Source organism: Theropithecus gelada, chromosome 9 (assembly GCF_003255815.1).
Source record: "Theropithecus gelada isolate Dixy chromosome 9, Tgel_1.0, whole genome shotgun sequence".
Classification (NCBI taxonomy): Eukaryota; Metazoa; Chordata; class Mammalia; order Primates; family Cercopithecidae; genus Theropithecus; species Theropithecus gelada.
The window spans coordinates 95,750,809-95,766,665 of record NC_037677.1 but is presented as its reverse complement, the minus strand read 5'-3'; the positions used below and the strand labels follow the sequence as shown (position 1 = coordinate 95,766,665).

Here is a 15,857-nt window from a genome sequence, read left to right as displayed (position 1 = left end):
GGGAGAATATTAATGGTTTTCCCAATGAGATAGCTCTTCTTCCAATCCATTTGAACTATTTCCTCTTTAGTTTGTGGGAAAACTTGTAAGAGCCCCAGGAATTGCTGGGGGTGGGGGCGGGGGTGCGGAGAAAGATTATAAATTTAGAAATTGGTCTGTTTCTCTCAACCTTGTACCTAGGATTATGTTACATTGAGAACAATGAGATCTGCTTAAAATGAAGGCTACAATTTGTTTCCCTTTGTGAAAGGAGAAAGTGGGCATCATGGGGAGAAAAGAAATTGGCAGAAGGCAGTGCCCTGTAAAACTTCATAGAATTAAAAAAAAAAAACATAAATGGAAAAGATCCAAGAGGTCACTTTCAGTCCTTCTATCATGTCAGGGGCCAGTATAGGATCATTCCATATGGAATCCTTTTCTTGTTTTGTCCAACCTGGCATTAAATATCTCTAGGAATGTAGTTTTTCACCACTCATAGGGGAGAGATCCTTCTGTCCCGTAAGCTTTTGCTGGGAAATTTCTCCTGAATTTTCCCTTTATAAGTATTTACAATTATTCCTGTTTGCATTTTTTAGACATCTATCTTCAAAATAATTTCTGCCTTTGGTGTGGGTGTTAGCTTCAAAAAAAAAAAAAATGTTTCCTCATAGCTGTTTTTTATCTAGACTACCTGGATCTAATTCTTTTAAAACTTTCTTTAAAGTCAGTCCTTCCAGACACTAATCTGTTTTATTGCTCCTAGCTGAACTCCTTTTGATTTATGTTTTCCTAGTAATAAGATGCTCTGAACTATATCAGTATTTGAGACTTTAGCCGAGTTAAAGAGAATGAGAATGTTCTATTTCTGCCCTTTGAAGCTCACATATCCTTAAATTACCCCTACTGTCTTTGCTGTTGCATGTTGCATTGCAGAATTCAAGGCAAAATGTACTTGGTATAGTCTCAGCAATTTTGAAAACATTATGCTTCCGTTGTCCCTTTTCATCTAGTGATAACTGTTATCATCACGAGCATCTTAAAGTAATTAAGCCTTCTTAGGAAATGGCCGTGTAGTAAGCACTTGGGCATAAAGGCATCTTATTAAAAGATGTATTTACTTAAACATAGTACAGAATAACAACATACATTTTGAGTAATAAGATATACCTACTGGCACATTATGAAACTGAATGATACAGTGAAGAGAAAATGGAATTTGGACTTAGGAAGCTTGCACTGCAGGCCTGGCCCTATCACTTATGAATGTGTGGCCCGGGGCTTACTGTTTATAGCATGTGGATGATGATAATTACCTACTGTGCATTGCTTCTCTGAAGGTTCTAAGAGGTAATGTTTGTAAGTTACTTTTTTTGACTGCACAACACTATAAGAAAGGTAATGATTCTTACTTTCATTAACGACAATGTCAGCAAATTTATAATATATATTTAATGTTTTAAAGTGGGATTAAGGAGTGAGTAAGATTTCATGAGACTGAAGTTTTTGCAGAAGGCACAAGGTAGATTTATGGAATTACTTGAGAGGATTGAGAGAATGTAGGGAGAATTATCTTTAAGGAACAGAGTTGAGAACCAAAGGTGGCTTTTGTTATGTACTAATGTTAAAATGAATGGATAGTTGTAGTGTTGAGCAAAAAGCCTCCACTCTTCTGGTTAATCCGTTTATATTGCTACCCTGATATGATTTCTTTTTTTTCTTTTTTCTTTTTTTGAGATGGAGTCTCCTCTGTCGCCCAGGCTGGAGGGCAGTGGCACGATCTTGGTTTACTGCAATCTCTGCCTCCCGGGTTCAAGTGATTTTCGTGCCTCAGCCTCTTGAGTAGCTGGGATTACAGGTGTGTGCCACCATGCCCGGCTAATTTTTGTATTTTTAGTAGAGATGGGGTTTCACCATGTTGGCCAGGCTGGTCTTGAACTCCTGACCTCAAGTGATCTGCCCAACTCAGCCTCCCAAAGTGCTGAGATTATAGACATGAGCCACTGTGCCCAGCCCCTGATGTGATTTTGTTGTTCCCCTTGTTTTTCCATGAATTAATAATGCAATTAACAACTCATGTGTCTTCTGTTTTCCAAATACTTTTTGAGCACATTAATGCAACTGTATTTTCTCTAACTTTGTAAAACCACTGTTTATGTATCACTTTGGGAGTTTCACTGGTTACTCCTTTAATGCAGTTAACTATTCTACTCTATGCTTAGGCACCTTGAATTACATACACACATAGTGATGATGGAAGAAGTAAAAATAGAGTTGTTCTTTATACCCTAGGAATCTTACCGTTGCATAACTTCCTTTTTGTTCTATGTTTATGCTTTACTTGCTCTCAACAAAGAAATCTTGGGTTATTCTTCTGTTCTTAAGTTTATTTTTTCCCAGTCTTCCCCTCTTTGTATTGTATTCAATGTAGTTTATCTGTATGCATGTTTTTTAAGACCATAGCTGCATCTTTAATGAAGACGTACACCATTTTTTAATGTACCTCAAGAGCCAGCTTAATATTTCTAAAATGTCATATTCATCACGTTACTCTTTTGCTAAAAACTATGGTTATTTTTGGATTGCTTACATAATATGTTCAAACTCCTCAACTTGACATTCACAACCTTTCACATTTCAGTCTCAGCTTACTTTTGCTACCCTGTGTTTCCATATACCTTTTATTACAGCCAAACTTGATTGTTCACTGTCTCCTTAAAGCACCTTTATTATCTCAACCCCATGCCTTTGTTCAGTTAGCATATGAATATGCCTTGAATGTCTTTCTCTTGGCTCAAGTCAGAGCTTACTCCATCCCATCTAGTTTTTGAAGGCCCATTGCAAATGTTCCTTATTTGCACAAAAATGTTCTTGAACAGGTCATTCCACAGTGATCTCTTCTTTCTCTAGACTGCTGTAGCTTTTACTCTTTATGCTTTTCTTTTGGCTCCTTCTGCCTTGTTTTGCCATTTAACTTCATATATATATACACATATATATACACACACACACACATATACACACTATATATACACATTCAATTTTATATATACATACATTCAACTTTATATATATATACATATATATATATATATATTTTACCTTTCCATCTAGAATGCGAATTCTTTATAGGAAGAGACCATATCTAATTATTGTATATCCACAATGTCTAGCCTTTATGATACATGGTAGATCTTCAGCAAATTTTCTTGGGTGTATACTAGGTTAAAAACACTGTGAAAGGCTCTGGGAAAATGGAGGTGACCAGTGGAGAAATGAGTGAAGGTATACATGAAGATTCTATTCATTTTACACTTTCAACACATATTCCCATGCAGTCCATTCTTGATGCTTATTTTTTAATGACATTCTTCATGATTTTAATCATGTGCTCTTTATCTTTGGTTGTCTAAGTTGTCTTGATTTTATGCTATGTGTTAAATTAACTTTATCACCCAGTTTAAAGCCTTGTACTAGAACTACATTTAAAAAAAAATTGTATCTGTTTCTACCTTGCCTTTACTTTTGCTTTTCTTTGTTAGTCTAATGTAATTTCTATCCCTGATTTTTCAATTCCTGGTGTAACTGTGCCTTTTCACAACTTTCAAATATCTTTTATCTTTATCTCCTGAAGATTTTTCTCTTCAGAGAGCTTCTAAATTCTAAATGATGAATGTGTGTATACTTTGTAAACTCTAAGACACTGTATAACTATTATTATTCTCTTTTCTCTAGGAAGCTTTTCCACAGATGAAGTAGTTAATTCTTTTTCTTTCTAATCCCCTTCTATCAATCAAGACTTATGGTGTAAGAATAGCACAACTGCCAAAATATATATTTGCCTTGAACTTATCCACCTTCTATTATCTCATTTTCTTTCACATAATGTTTTAAAATTCTGTTACATTTAATAAATATGTACTGATTATCTACTCTCTGTTTAGTTTCATGCCAAAGAATGGCAGAATATAAAATAAATAAAGGATGCTATCCCAAATCACCGTTAGAACACAATAGTAATAATTGCTTTAAGCAAGATACATTAATCAAGTGTTGAACTTAGTGGGTGGAACTTTAAAAGAGGATATTTGCATAGCCTTAAAGCATCTCTCTCATAATATTATTAACTAATTATTGTGGTGGTTTTAATATATGTCCACAAATTCTCCGCCTCTGGGAGGTGGAGCTTAATTCTTCTTCCCTTGAGTGTGAGTTGGATTTAAAGAAGAGTGTCTCCAAAGGGGAAAATAGTAACTTTTCACTGGAGAAACTGACAGACATCATTTTATCAGTGACTATGGTTAACATCAGCAGATAAGTCATATTGATATCATGTATTATTCTCTGATATGATATAATGGGAAGGGCACTTCACCATGTGATATTCTTTCCCCAAATCTGTAACTCTCAGTAAACATGAGAAAACATTAGTCAAACCCAAACTGGAGGATACTCTACAAGATACCTGACTTGTATTCTTCAAAAGATACTGTGTCCTGCTGTCAATGAACCAGTAGTGTAGTTGGTGAGACAACATTAACACTGATAAAACTGAAGAAAAACAGAAAGACAATTTAGAATGAAGTGCTAAGTGGAATATAATAGTTTGCCAGGGTATAACAAGAAAAGTAGAGTTGAATGCTAGTGATGCTGGTAAGCCTTAGGTGGAGTTAGATAGGTAGGTAGACCTTAGAGAGACAGAGACAAGAAGAGAGGATATGCAACTCAAGGGAAAGAGCATCAGGCAAATCCTCATATATATTTGGGCAGGAAGGAGACCACCCTGAAAGTATGTTAGAAATTATCTTAGTTCATGTGGTAGAACCATGTCAAAATATCTTTTATAGAAGCCTATTTACACATTTTTGTTAAATAGAAATGTTTATAATTAAAGAAAAATATATGAAAATAAAGTACATTAGAAATTATCCCAAAGTTCATATTGCTAGAATTATGTCTAAATTGGGTTTTAATATATTCTAATCTATTTTTCTTAACTCCAAAACATATAATCGAAGAAGAAGAAAAAGAAAGTACATGTGTGAGAGAAAAGGTTGGTTGGGTAAATCCAGATCAGATTATGGGAATCTTGAAATTTAGGCATAGTAAAATGGAATTGGCCCTAAAGGAAAAAAGAGGCTATTATAACTTATTTTACTGCACTGGAGAAGGGAAGGACACATTTTCAATAGGGGCCTTCCATGACACTTGCTCTGTCCCATCTTCCCTTTCCAAATCACTTGACACATTCATTCCCTCCCTCTAACTAAACTGTGTTATAATAACTGCATTTGTCAAGGTTTGAGTTACAAAGCATGCTTAAAATGCAATTATTAATTAGATTAATAAAATTGAATTATTAATTAGATTCTTACATTGCAAGTTTTATAAAGTAAAAGGTCTTAAAATTTGCTTGTTATTTTATGTTATTCTTCCTTCTTTTGTAGAGTAAAAACAGGCTAGTATTTTATAATATTCATTTATTTACTCATTGAGTAGGCATCCAGTTTCAGGCCCCTGTTTGACACTGAAGCTGGGAAGATTAATGGAGCCTAGGTGTAATTGTCAAATTACGTACTACTGACTTCTTGTCACTTCAGCAGCAGCAGCCAAAAGCAGTTTTGAGAGAATTGTAGGCCCAAGAAAAGCCTTCATTCTAACTTCATCCTTGGCATTTCACAATTTGTCTGCCAATAACTTTAGAAGGATTTGATATAATTTAATATTGTATTAAAAAGCATCAGTAATCACCTGAAGTTTTTATGTATGTTTATGAAGTTTTATTTATGTTTATTTTATTCTGCCTTTTGAAATAAAAATGGATGCATTTCTGTAATACCTTTGAAATTTTGTACGCAGGCCCTGGGTGTGAGCTGCAGTTCACTATATCCCAGTAAATTTGATTTTGTATCTTAGAAAGATTTAGTCACCATGTCTAGTCACAATGTAGTCATTGTGGCCACGTGCATACTACTAGAAGTGGTACAGACCAAGAAATACTGGTCCATTACTTGTGGAGGTAGCTTAATTAATTTCAGTGAATCAGAAAAACCAGTAAATAAACCTTTTAATGCTGACCACATTTGTATAATTTACCACCTGGGTATTGGGGAAAAAGGAAATTCATCAATTTTTTTTTTTTGTACAATGCAACTGTACTACTCTTGCCAATACCAAATTATTATTTCTTCTGCCAAATTCATTTACATTATCTCTCCTGTTCTCCCAGTCCCTACTGATGGGATGGGAACCTCATGGAAGAAAAACAGTTTCTTTCAAAAAGTTTTCTGGTTTTGCTTAGCCTGCTGGTCACGTGATGTGGACTCCTATGGTCAGGAGCCGTGTCTGAGAATCCTTCATCAAAATGGATTCGATGTTAAGTATCTTAATATGGGTACTTCTTAGTTCCTTAATCATGCTTTCAGCTATCTCAGTCTATAAGACGGTAGATTGAAACTCTGAGCTGTGTGTGTGTGTGTGTGTGTGTGTGTGTGTGTGTGTGTGTGTCAGAGAGAAAGAGAGTGAGAATGAATATGAGAATGAGAGAATTTGGTGTTTCATTCCCTGAACTGGTTCATCAACGGTAATTTAGGCAAAGTGAATACATACTTCTTGACTAGTGGTTAGTGCTGTTCAGGGTTTACATACCTTGTACAAGTTTGTTATTTTATCCATTGACTTTCGTGATCTGATTGAGTTGAGTTCAGTTCCATTCAGTTTTCTTCACTCTGATATCATAAAAAACAGGGTAATTTTGCTCAATTCAATAAATGTTTTTTGATTATCAGTTATATATAAGCCAGACTTAGTGCTAGATATTGGGGCAATCAAGAGGAATAAACTGTACTTTCAAGAGTGCTGTGATCTTATATATTAAATATAAATTTCATAGTGCTCTCCAGTGTCCTCTCTTTAGTTAGTTATACCAATCTTTGCTTAGTTCTTAACCTCTCCACTTACATATACTATAATTTCCATGTTGAACACACATCTCCCTCTCCCCTGAAATTGAAAATTTTACCTGTTCTTGAAAGCTCTGCTCAAATTCCATCTTTCATTAAACCTTCTGCTAAGTCAGTACCCATTAATCTTTCTATCTTTCTCTGAATTTTTCTAAAATTCTTTTCTGAAAGTGTACTCCAGTTTAGTCCAAGTACCCAGACTGACTTAAGCAGGTCATTTTTGTCCTTAGGAATTTACAATAAAAATACACTGCCATTGTTACACATACAAAAACCCATATAGACATAACCATCATCACACTGCATGGAACAGACACATTAAGTCAAAGTATTTATGTTATTTACAAGGCTAAATATATGTGTTTTGGTTATTGTGTAGCAAATAATGAAGAATGAAATATATATGCTGTATATTTTGAAAAGATGGGTGCATGTATGTATCTATATGTTTGTGTTAAAGGAATTAGGGGTTAAACTAGTACCTTATTTTCAGTTGGTTTGGAATGTGAAGTTAGAAAGCTGGGAAAAGGTAAACTGCCCAGATCTGGGACATTATCTCTTAAATACTATGGAAGAATGAATGTTTCTCTGCAGCCCAATAATAGTAATAACAAAACCATAATAATAATACTTAATGTTATTGAATGCTTATTACATGCCAGGTACTGTTTTAAGCAATGTACATGCAATAATACATTAATCCTTCCATCAACCCTATGAGGAAAGTACTGTTTACCCCATTTGACAGATGGGGAAACCAAGGCACAGAGAGGTTAAGCAATTTGCCCAAGACTGCCTAGCTAATGAGTTGTGCTACAGGGACTCAGTGATATCAGTCATTAAACCTTCAAGGTTAAATGGAACGTCTGCTATGAAGTATTAAATCGTTGGTAGAACCAGGATTAGATCCCAGTCCCGTACTCTCTTCACCGTGCTTAGATAAGAGAGGGATACAATCTTTTAATCATGCATTGTCTTATTTATTAGTCCTTTCATTTGTCTGGCTCCAAAACCCCTAAACTGACCATTGTGGAGCATTAAAAAAATGTATGCCATAGGCCTTCCCGTGAATATAGTCCCATGAACATATTCAAAGATCTTGTGGGTTATGACACAAATAGTTGTTAGGTAAAACAGAGAATGATAACTGCAGGAAGACACATGAACAATGGAAATAAATGATTGTCACATTTTAGGACATGTTGAAGGAGTAGAACAACAACTGATCCAATGTAGGAAAGGACTTGTAGTTTCTCTGGGAAGGAGGTATATTTTGGAAGCAGATGCGTTGAAGGGAATAATAGAAATGGATCAATGGTGTTATTGACGTAAGGGAAATTTCAGGAAAAAAGAGAAATAAGAATATTTGAAAAAATTATTGGACAGTTTTGAGAATATTTGAAAAAATTACTGGGCAATTTTATAATTATTTTTTACTTATACACTGAACCATACTCTGACTTATTCTTCCTTCAAGTTCTAAGCCTAATGAAGTCCTGTGAAGAGAAAAGGGAACTGATAAAGGGGATATTTCAAGAAAGCCTTTTCTTCATACCTCTTTCCCTTATCTTTCTGTTTGAACTGAGATTTTGTTAAATTCAAGTGGAGAACACAACCATAGACACTTAAAATGAAGAAATCAAGGAACAAAGAGGTTATATAGTCTGCAAAATGTCTCAGGGGTTAAGTAACTGTACTAGTAAATGGCTGAGCTGTGGTTGACTCCAGGACAGTCTCTCTCCAAAGCTGGTGATTTTCATTTACCCCTATTATAACATAGCAGCACAGTGTTTCTCATTCCTCTACCAAGTCAGCTTCAAAGCCCCTTCCCCAAGAGGAAAGGCCTTTATATTAACTGGAGTCTGGTTTGAAAGTTTGCTTGAAAATAGGGCTAAATAATAATTATTGTTGTTTCCCCTGTGACTATTTTCATCTGATTTGGACACCTCACACCTGTACTGTAGCATCTCAGCTGGGTTTCCTGTTATCAGCCTCTCTCCATCTTGTTGTCTGATTAACCTTTCTGAAGCTCCACTTTCCTCCTGTCATCCCTAGCTCGAAACCTTCACCGACATCCCTTGTCTGCTAGCTCAAGTTTTTGAGCTTTCCAAGGCTCCCTACAGTCAGCCTACTCTCCTTGGCCAGCTTCTTCTCTCTGCCTCCCTATAGGAACCTGTTTATTCACAAGCAGATGGTATAGCTTTTTACTCTACTTCTACCCTCTCTGACATTCTTTTCATTTCTAACCCTCTGGATATTCCACCCCATCATCTCCCTGCCACATTCTACCCATTTCTGAATTCTGCCTACTTTTCAAAGCCCTGCTCAAGTTTGTCCTCCTTTTCTATGATTCTTTACTATCTTAGCTCAAAGTGTTTAATTCATTTATGAAACACTTATTGAGCCTGAGTTTCTAAAATACTTATTGTCTGAAAATCACTCTTGTGGCTATTTTCATATTCTGCTTTATGTTCTCAGGTATTTTGTGAATGTTCATGTAAATGTGGCTCTACTCCTAGATTATAGGGCACTGCGAGAGTAGTGATTGTAACATTTCTGTAGTTTCTACAATCTAGTAAAGTGCCTTTTATGTAGTAGCTCTTCAGTAAGTACTTGTTGACTGGTTATTTCTCAATGATTTGGTAGCTAATATGCTAATAACCTCTCTTCCACTGTAGTTTTTGCTTAACTTCTTATACTTTTACAGATTTATGCTTTTTATTTATTTTATTATCAATGTATTGCATGCACATGAGTACTGTCATTAAATAATATGTACATCAAATAAAAAGTGAAAGCTGGCCAAGCGCGGTGGCTCACGCCTGTAATTCCAGCACTTTGGGAGGCTGAGGCGGGTGTATCACCTGAGGTCAGGAGTTTGAGATCAGCCAGGCCAACATGGTGAAACCCCATCTCTACTAAAAATACAGAAATTAGCTGGGCGTGGTGGCAGGCACCTGTAATCCCAGCTACTTGGGAGGCTGAGGCGAGAGAATCGCTTGAACCTGGGAGGTGGAGGTTGCAGTGAGCTATTGCACTCCAGCCTGGGCAACAAGAGTGCAACTCCGTCAAGAAAAAAAAAAAAGTGAAAACCTCCTTTTATATTCCATCCCTACTTTTTTTTTTGAGACGGAGTCTCACTCTGTCACCAGGTTGGAGCTGGAGTGCAGTGGCACAATCTCAGCTCACTGCAACCTCCGCCTCCCAGGTTCACGAGATTCTCCTGCCTCAGCCTCCAGAGTAGGTGGGACTACAGGCACGCGCCACCACGCCCAACTAATTTTTGTATTTTTAGTAGAGACAGGGTTTCACTGTGTTGGCTAGGATGGTCTCCATCTCTTTAGCTCGTGATCTGCCTGCCTCAGCTTCCCAAAGTGCTGGGATTACAGGCGTGAACCACCACACCTGGCCTCCATCCCCAATTCTACTCCATAGGTATAACCACTTTCAACAGTCTGACACGTATCTTTTCGGATCATTTGCTATGCACACAGAAGTATATACATTTTAAAGTATATAGATAGAATCACATTGTTATAAAACTTGCTTGTCTAGATAACCTTATAGTTGGTAATTATGGTCTGCTTTTCAGTGGGTAAAGAATATATGCAGAGGAACTGTTGTTTATTCTCTTTCATCAGTACTTTTTTTTTTTAACAAGTTATTTGTTTGTTATTTGTGCTGTAGTATCATATTTCTCTGATCTCAATTAATTCTTTCCCTGTAACATCTCTTTAAACACCATTATCCATCCTAATCCTTTTAACTATAGTACATTCTTTGGGTAAGTGTCACAAAAATGGCGATAGCAAAACCTTTTGCATCAAAATATGACATCCTTTAATAAAACAAGTGCTTTGTAAAGTTTTGGATGCAGATAGAAAGTGACACTAACATTATTTTGATTTTTGGCTGAAATAGTATATCACTATGTCATTTGTAAGAAATCCTGGCTCAGGAATTTTTGATTCTCTTTGAATATCACTCATCTCGTTAAAGGTGCTCTGCGAATTTGAATACTAGTCAGCTCACAGAGAAAGATTTTTAAATACCTTGGATAATGTTTAGTTAGAGAATAAAGAAGGCAGAAGGTCACCATTTTTAAATAGCTCCCTAGCCAGTTGTTTTCAGGAGAAAAATAATTACACTTTACATTTGTAATATTTACAGATTGTAAAAACTCCTCTGATTTTCACAGTACAGTAATCTTATTTTAAATTGGCATCTCCATTTTATAACTGAGAAAACAGACTCAAGGAAGTTGCTCAAAGTAACAGGGCTTTTAAGTAGGAGAGCTGGGATTAGAACTCAGTACTTACACCTTTAAGCATGACATTCTTAAATGAAGTTTAACAGCTAAAAGTAATCCCTCCACTCCTCTGGAGTGAACTGGGGTAGGTACTTGTGTTTTGGGGGTGGTTGGGCCAATCTGAAACAGGTTCTCTGGGAGGCTAGAGTTTCTGAGAGAGGCCATGTGTGCTTGTATGTGTGCAGGGGTGAGTTTACTTCTATGTTTTTGAACTGTCATTTATTGACAGACTCCTGAAGAAGCTGTAGAATGCCATTCTTGGAGACTTAGGACTTGAATCCCAGACCCCCTTTACAGTAGGTCCCGAACCCAAGAAACCAGTCCAGAGAATAGGAGCACTATTTGAGAGCAGTCTGTGGGATACCAAAATCACTTCAGAAACTTCCAAAAAGATTCTAAAAGCCTTTGAAATGCAGACACTCATTAGCTATCACACTGCACCCAGTGAGAGGGAGGAAGAGTCTGTTTCCTTTACTGCAGAGGAGGCCCATAGTGAATAAGCAGAGGAGTGGAAAAAGAACTTGAGCTTTCTGGTGACTTAGTCACTAAACCATGCACACTTTAAAAAATGAACATAATCACCATGGAGGTAAATCTTTGGTTATCTCTCAGTGGCCTGATAAGTATGTTATTCTCATCTGGGTGTTTATTTCCTTGTAATTGTTAGAAAAGCAGATCATGGATTTATTTGCCTGGCCATTACGAATCTCCTTGGAAAAGTAGACTTAGGGTAAATCCTGTGAGATGTAGATTCAAAAGGATCTACAGGCTGGGCTTAGCCAAATTAAAATCCATACATGAAACTAAACATGTAACCTAAAACTATTAGAAAAATAAGTGCTATTGTTTCATAGAACATTTGTAGAAGCAAATGAATGGCACCCCTGTCCAAAAGTCAGGATTTTCAACAACTTGCAGCAGAAAACTTACACTCATGAAATGTCTTCACTTGGGGTTTTTGTGTCAGTGAATGACTGAGGTCTTTTGTTTCTTTTGTTTTTCTCATGGCAATAAAGTTGAAATTTAGCAAGCTTTCAAAATGAAATTTCTCATAGAAGTTATAACCACAGGTTTTAAGTTTTCATCACTTAAATGTGGAACAGAATGATTGAAAACTTAGGGGGAGGGAAAAGAGAGTTGAGGACACATGTGGTGTGTATCAAGAATCAGTGTAAATCAGGAAGGTGTGGTAAGGGGGATTTCCTGTGTTACAGACTTGCTGAAATCATGCTTCCCCACCTTCCATCAATAAATTCCAAATGAAGGTGCTGGCCTTTCTGACACCTTGCAGAGGTAGTTTGCCCCTTACCTGACACTCTGAGTTTCCTTCAGAAAGCTTCAAGGAAACTCAGAGTGTCAGGTAAGGGGCAAACTTGTCCTTGGAGATAATGTATTCTTTGAATGTGGCAGTTACCTACCTGTAGGATAAGACCAGACTAGTGCAATCTGAGCCTGTTCTTTTTATCCCTGCTGTTGCATTCATTTCCAGTTTCCAGGTATTATAATAATAACTACCATTTGTTGATCACTTAAATGTCACAAGTACGGGACCAAGAGCTTTTCAAAGGTGATCAGATTTGGTTTTCACACCCCCACGAGACAGGTATTATGAATTGTCCCATTTGATAGAAGCTTATAGAAGTTAATCAGTGGTTCCCAATTCTAGCTGTCCATTAGTATTAGCTAGGGGAGCTTTAAAAAATACTGGGCACAGGCACAGTGGCTCACACCTGAAGTCCCAGAACTTTGGAAGGCTAAGCCAAGAGGATTACTTGAGGCCAGGGTGTTTGAGATCAGCCTAGGCAACATAGGGAGACCCGGTTTCTACTAAACAAAAAGTTAGCTGGGCTTGGTGGCACACACCTGTAGCCCTAGCTACTTGAGAGGCTGAGACGGGAGGATTGCTTTAGAGTGTGAGGCAGTGAGACATAATCATGCCACTGCACTCCTGCCTGGGTGACAGAGTTTGTTTCAAAAACGAACAAGCAGCAGCAGCAGGACGACAACGACAACAACAACAACAACAACAACAACAAAAACTGGGTCCTAGGCCAATTCAATCAATCTCTAGGGTGGAGCTTAGGCATTGTGATTTAAAAAAATCTCCCCAGGTAGTTCTAAAGTGCACACAGGGTAAGACCCTCTGGGTGAAGTGATTTGCCAAATGCACTTCAGCTGGTCTGTAGTGGCGTTCAACTCTAGAGCCCAAGTATAGCCAGCTTGAATCTAAAGCCAGGCACAGCCAGCTCTTACGGCAAAAATGCCTAAACTTTTAATGTGCATTTGAATCACCAGGGTATCTGGTAAGAAATAAGATGGCAGCCGGGCGCAGTGGCTCACGCCAGTAATCCCAGCACTTTGGGAGGCCGAGGTGGGTGGATCATAAGGTCAGGAGATCGAGACCATCCTGGCTAACACGGTGAAACCCCGTCTCTACTAAAAATACAAAAAATTAGCCGGGCGCAGTGGTGGGCGCTTGTGGTCCCAGCTACTTGGGAGGCTGAGGCAGGAGAATGGCGTGGGCCCGGGAGGCGGAGCTTGCAGTGAGCTAAGATCCGGCCACTGCACCCCAGCCTGGGCGACAGAGCGAGACTCCGTCTCAAAAAAAAAAAAAAAAAAAAAAAAGAAATAAGATGGCGAATTTCTAATCAGGAGGAGGGCATTACCTGGAAGTTTGCAACAGCAAAGCTTGGTACTAGATACTAATGTTACTACTTATGGTAACCAGAGGAGAAAATATTCACGGAAAGGCAGAAACAACATGGGGAGTTGGGAGGGGCTGCCCTTGCATTTTGCTTTAGTGATGGTGGGGATCACAGGCTGATTATATCAACTTCTCAGTGTTTTGCTAGGGCTATCATAGGCTTTCCTAGGGTTTAAATAAACTGTTATGGGTTATTTTTCTATTCTTGAGAATGCTTGGGACTTCAAGACTGTGGTGAAACTAGTAAAACTTCACTTGTTCAGGTGTTTTAATCTGTTAGGAAAAGATGTGATTGTAATTAAATTGGTCAGTTATCAAACCCTTTCTTCCTTTCTTAAAGGGGGCTGAAACAGGAGTTCAGATAGATAAGAAATGATAAGATAACCATGAATTTTCACAGATACATGTTCATTCAATTAAGCACCTACTATATATCAGCATTGCACTTGCTGTCCTTATAGGATACAAAAATGAATGAGACATTGTCTTGTCCTGATAGAACTTACACTTTAGTGGAAAAAAAAGACATATAGATTAGATAATGATATAGTAGAAATTATAGAGGAAGAAGCAGTAAACTTTACCTGAGATAGTTGAGGAGGACTTCACAGGTGTCACCAGACAAATTTACAGTTGTTATTATCTCTGATTGTTGTAAATGTTTATAAGAATTTAGGTTAGGATGGGTGCAGTGGCCCATGCCTGTAATCCCAGCACTTTGGGAGGCCGAGGTGGGCAGGTCACCTGAGGTCAAGAGTTCAAGACAAGCTGGCCAATATGGAGACACCCCGTGTCTACCAAAAATACAAAAAATTAGCCGGGCATGGTGGCAGGTGCTTGTAATTCCAGTTACTCAGGAGAGGCAGGAGAATCGCTTGAACCCCAGAGGTGGAGGTTGCAGTGAGCCAAGATCATGCCACTGCACTCCAACCTGGGCAATGAGTGAAACTCCATCTCAAAAAAAAAAAAAAAAAAAAAAAAAGAAAAGAATTTAGGTTATTAGACTATTGCTGAGATTTTTTAAAGCTTCCTCTGCATTTCAGAATGGTTTTATAATTTTGAGATTAAAGGACCAGGTTACTCTCATCAATTACATGCATGACAAACATTTTTTAGATTAAACGTATTTTCTTCTGGAAGTAGCAACAATATCAGCAACATTATCAGACTACATTTATTGAGCACTTCCAAGGTGCTAGGCACTGTGCAAAACACTTTACAAGTATTTGTCTTATTTAACCTTCCTTTAAAAACAGCTTTACTGAGATAGAATTCACATCCTATACAATGCACATACCATTTAAAGTTTACCATTTAGTGGCTTTTCTTAGAGTTAGAGTTGTGCAGCCATTGCCATGGTCAATGTTAGAACATTTTCATTAGCCCAAAAAGAAAACTCTCACTCCTTGGCCATTTCCTCGTAACTTTTCCATCCCAGCCTTAGGCAACCACTAATCTACTTTCTGTCTCTATTGGTTTGCTTAGTTTGGATGTTTCATATTGATGGGAATCAAACAACATGTAGTCGTTTGTGACTGACTTTTTAAAATTTTATTTTACTTCAAATTCCCAGGATACATGTGCAGAAAGTGCAGGTTTGTTACCTAGGTATACATGTGGCATGGTGGTTTGCTGCATCAACCTGTCATCTAGGTTTTAAGCCCTGCATGCATTAGCTATTTGTCCTGATGCTCACCCTCCTCTCGCCCCCAAACCCCCTGACAGACCCTGGTGTGTGATGTTCCCCTCCCTGTGTCCATGTGTTCTCGTTCAACTCCCACTTATGAGTGAGAACATGCGGTGTTTGGTTTTCTGAACCTGTGTTAGTTTGCTGAGGATAATGGCTTCCAGCTTCATCCATGTCCCTGCAAAGGACATGATTTCATTCCTTTTTATGGCTGCATAG

General features: G+C 37.7%; 1 protein-coding gene across 4 annotated transcripts in view; it reads left to right on the top strand.

Moving 5' to 3' along the window:
* The window catches only part of HPSE2 (heparanase 2 (inactive)), a 779,029-nt gene that overhangs the window by 4,977 nt on the left and 758,195 nt on the right, over window positions 1-15,857 (top strand). The gene's annotated exons all lie outside the window — the stretch shown is intronic.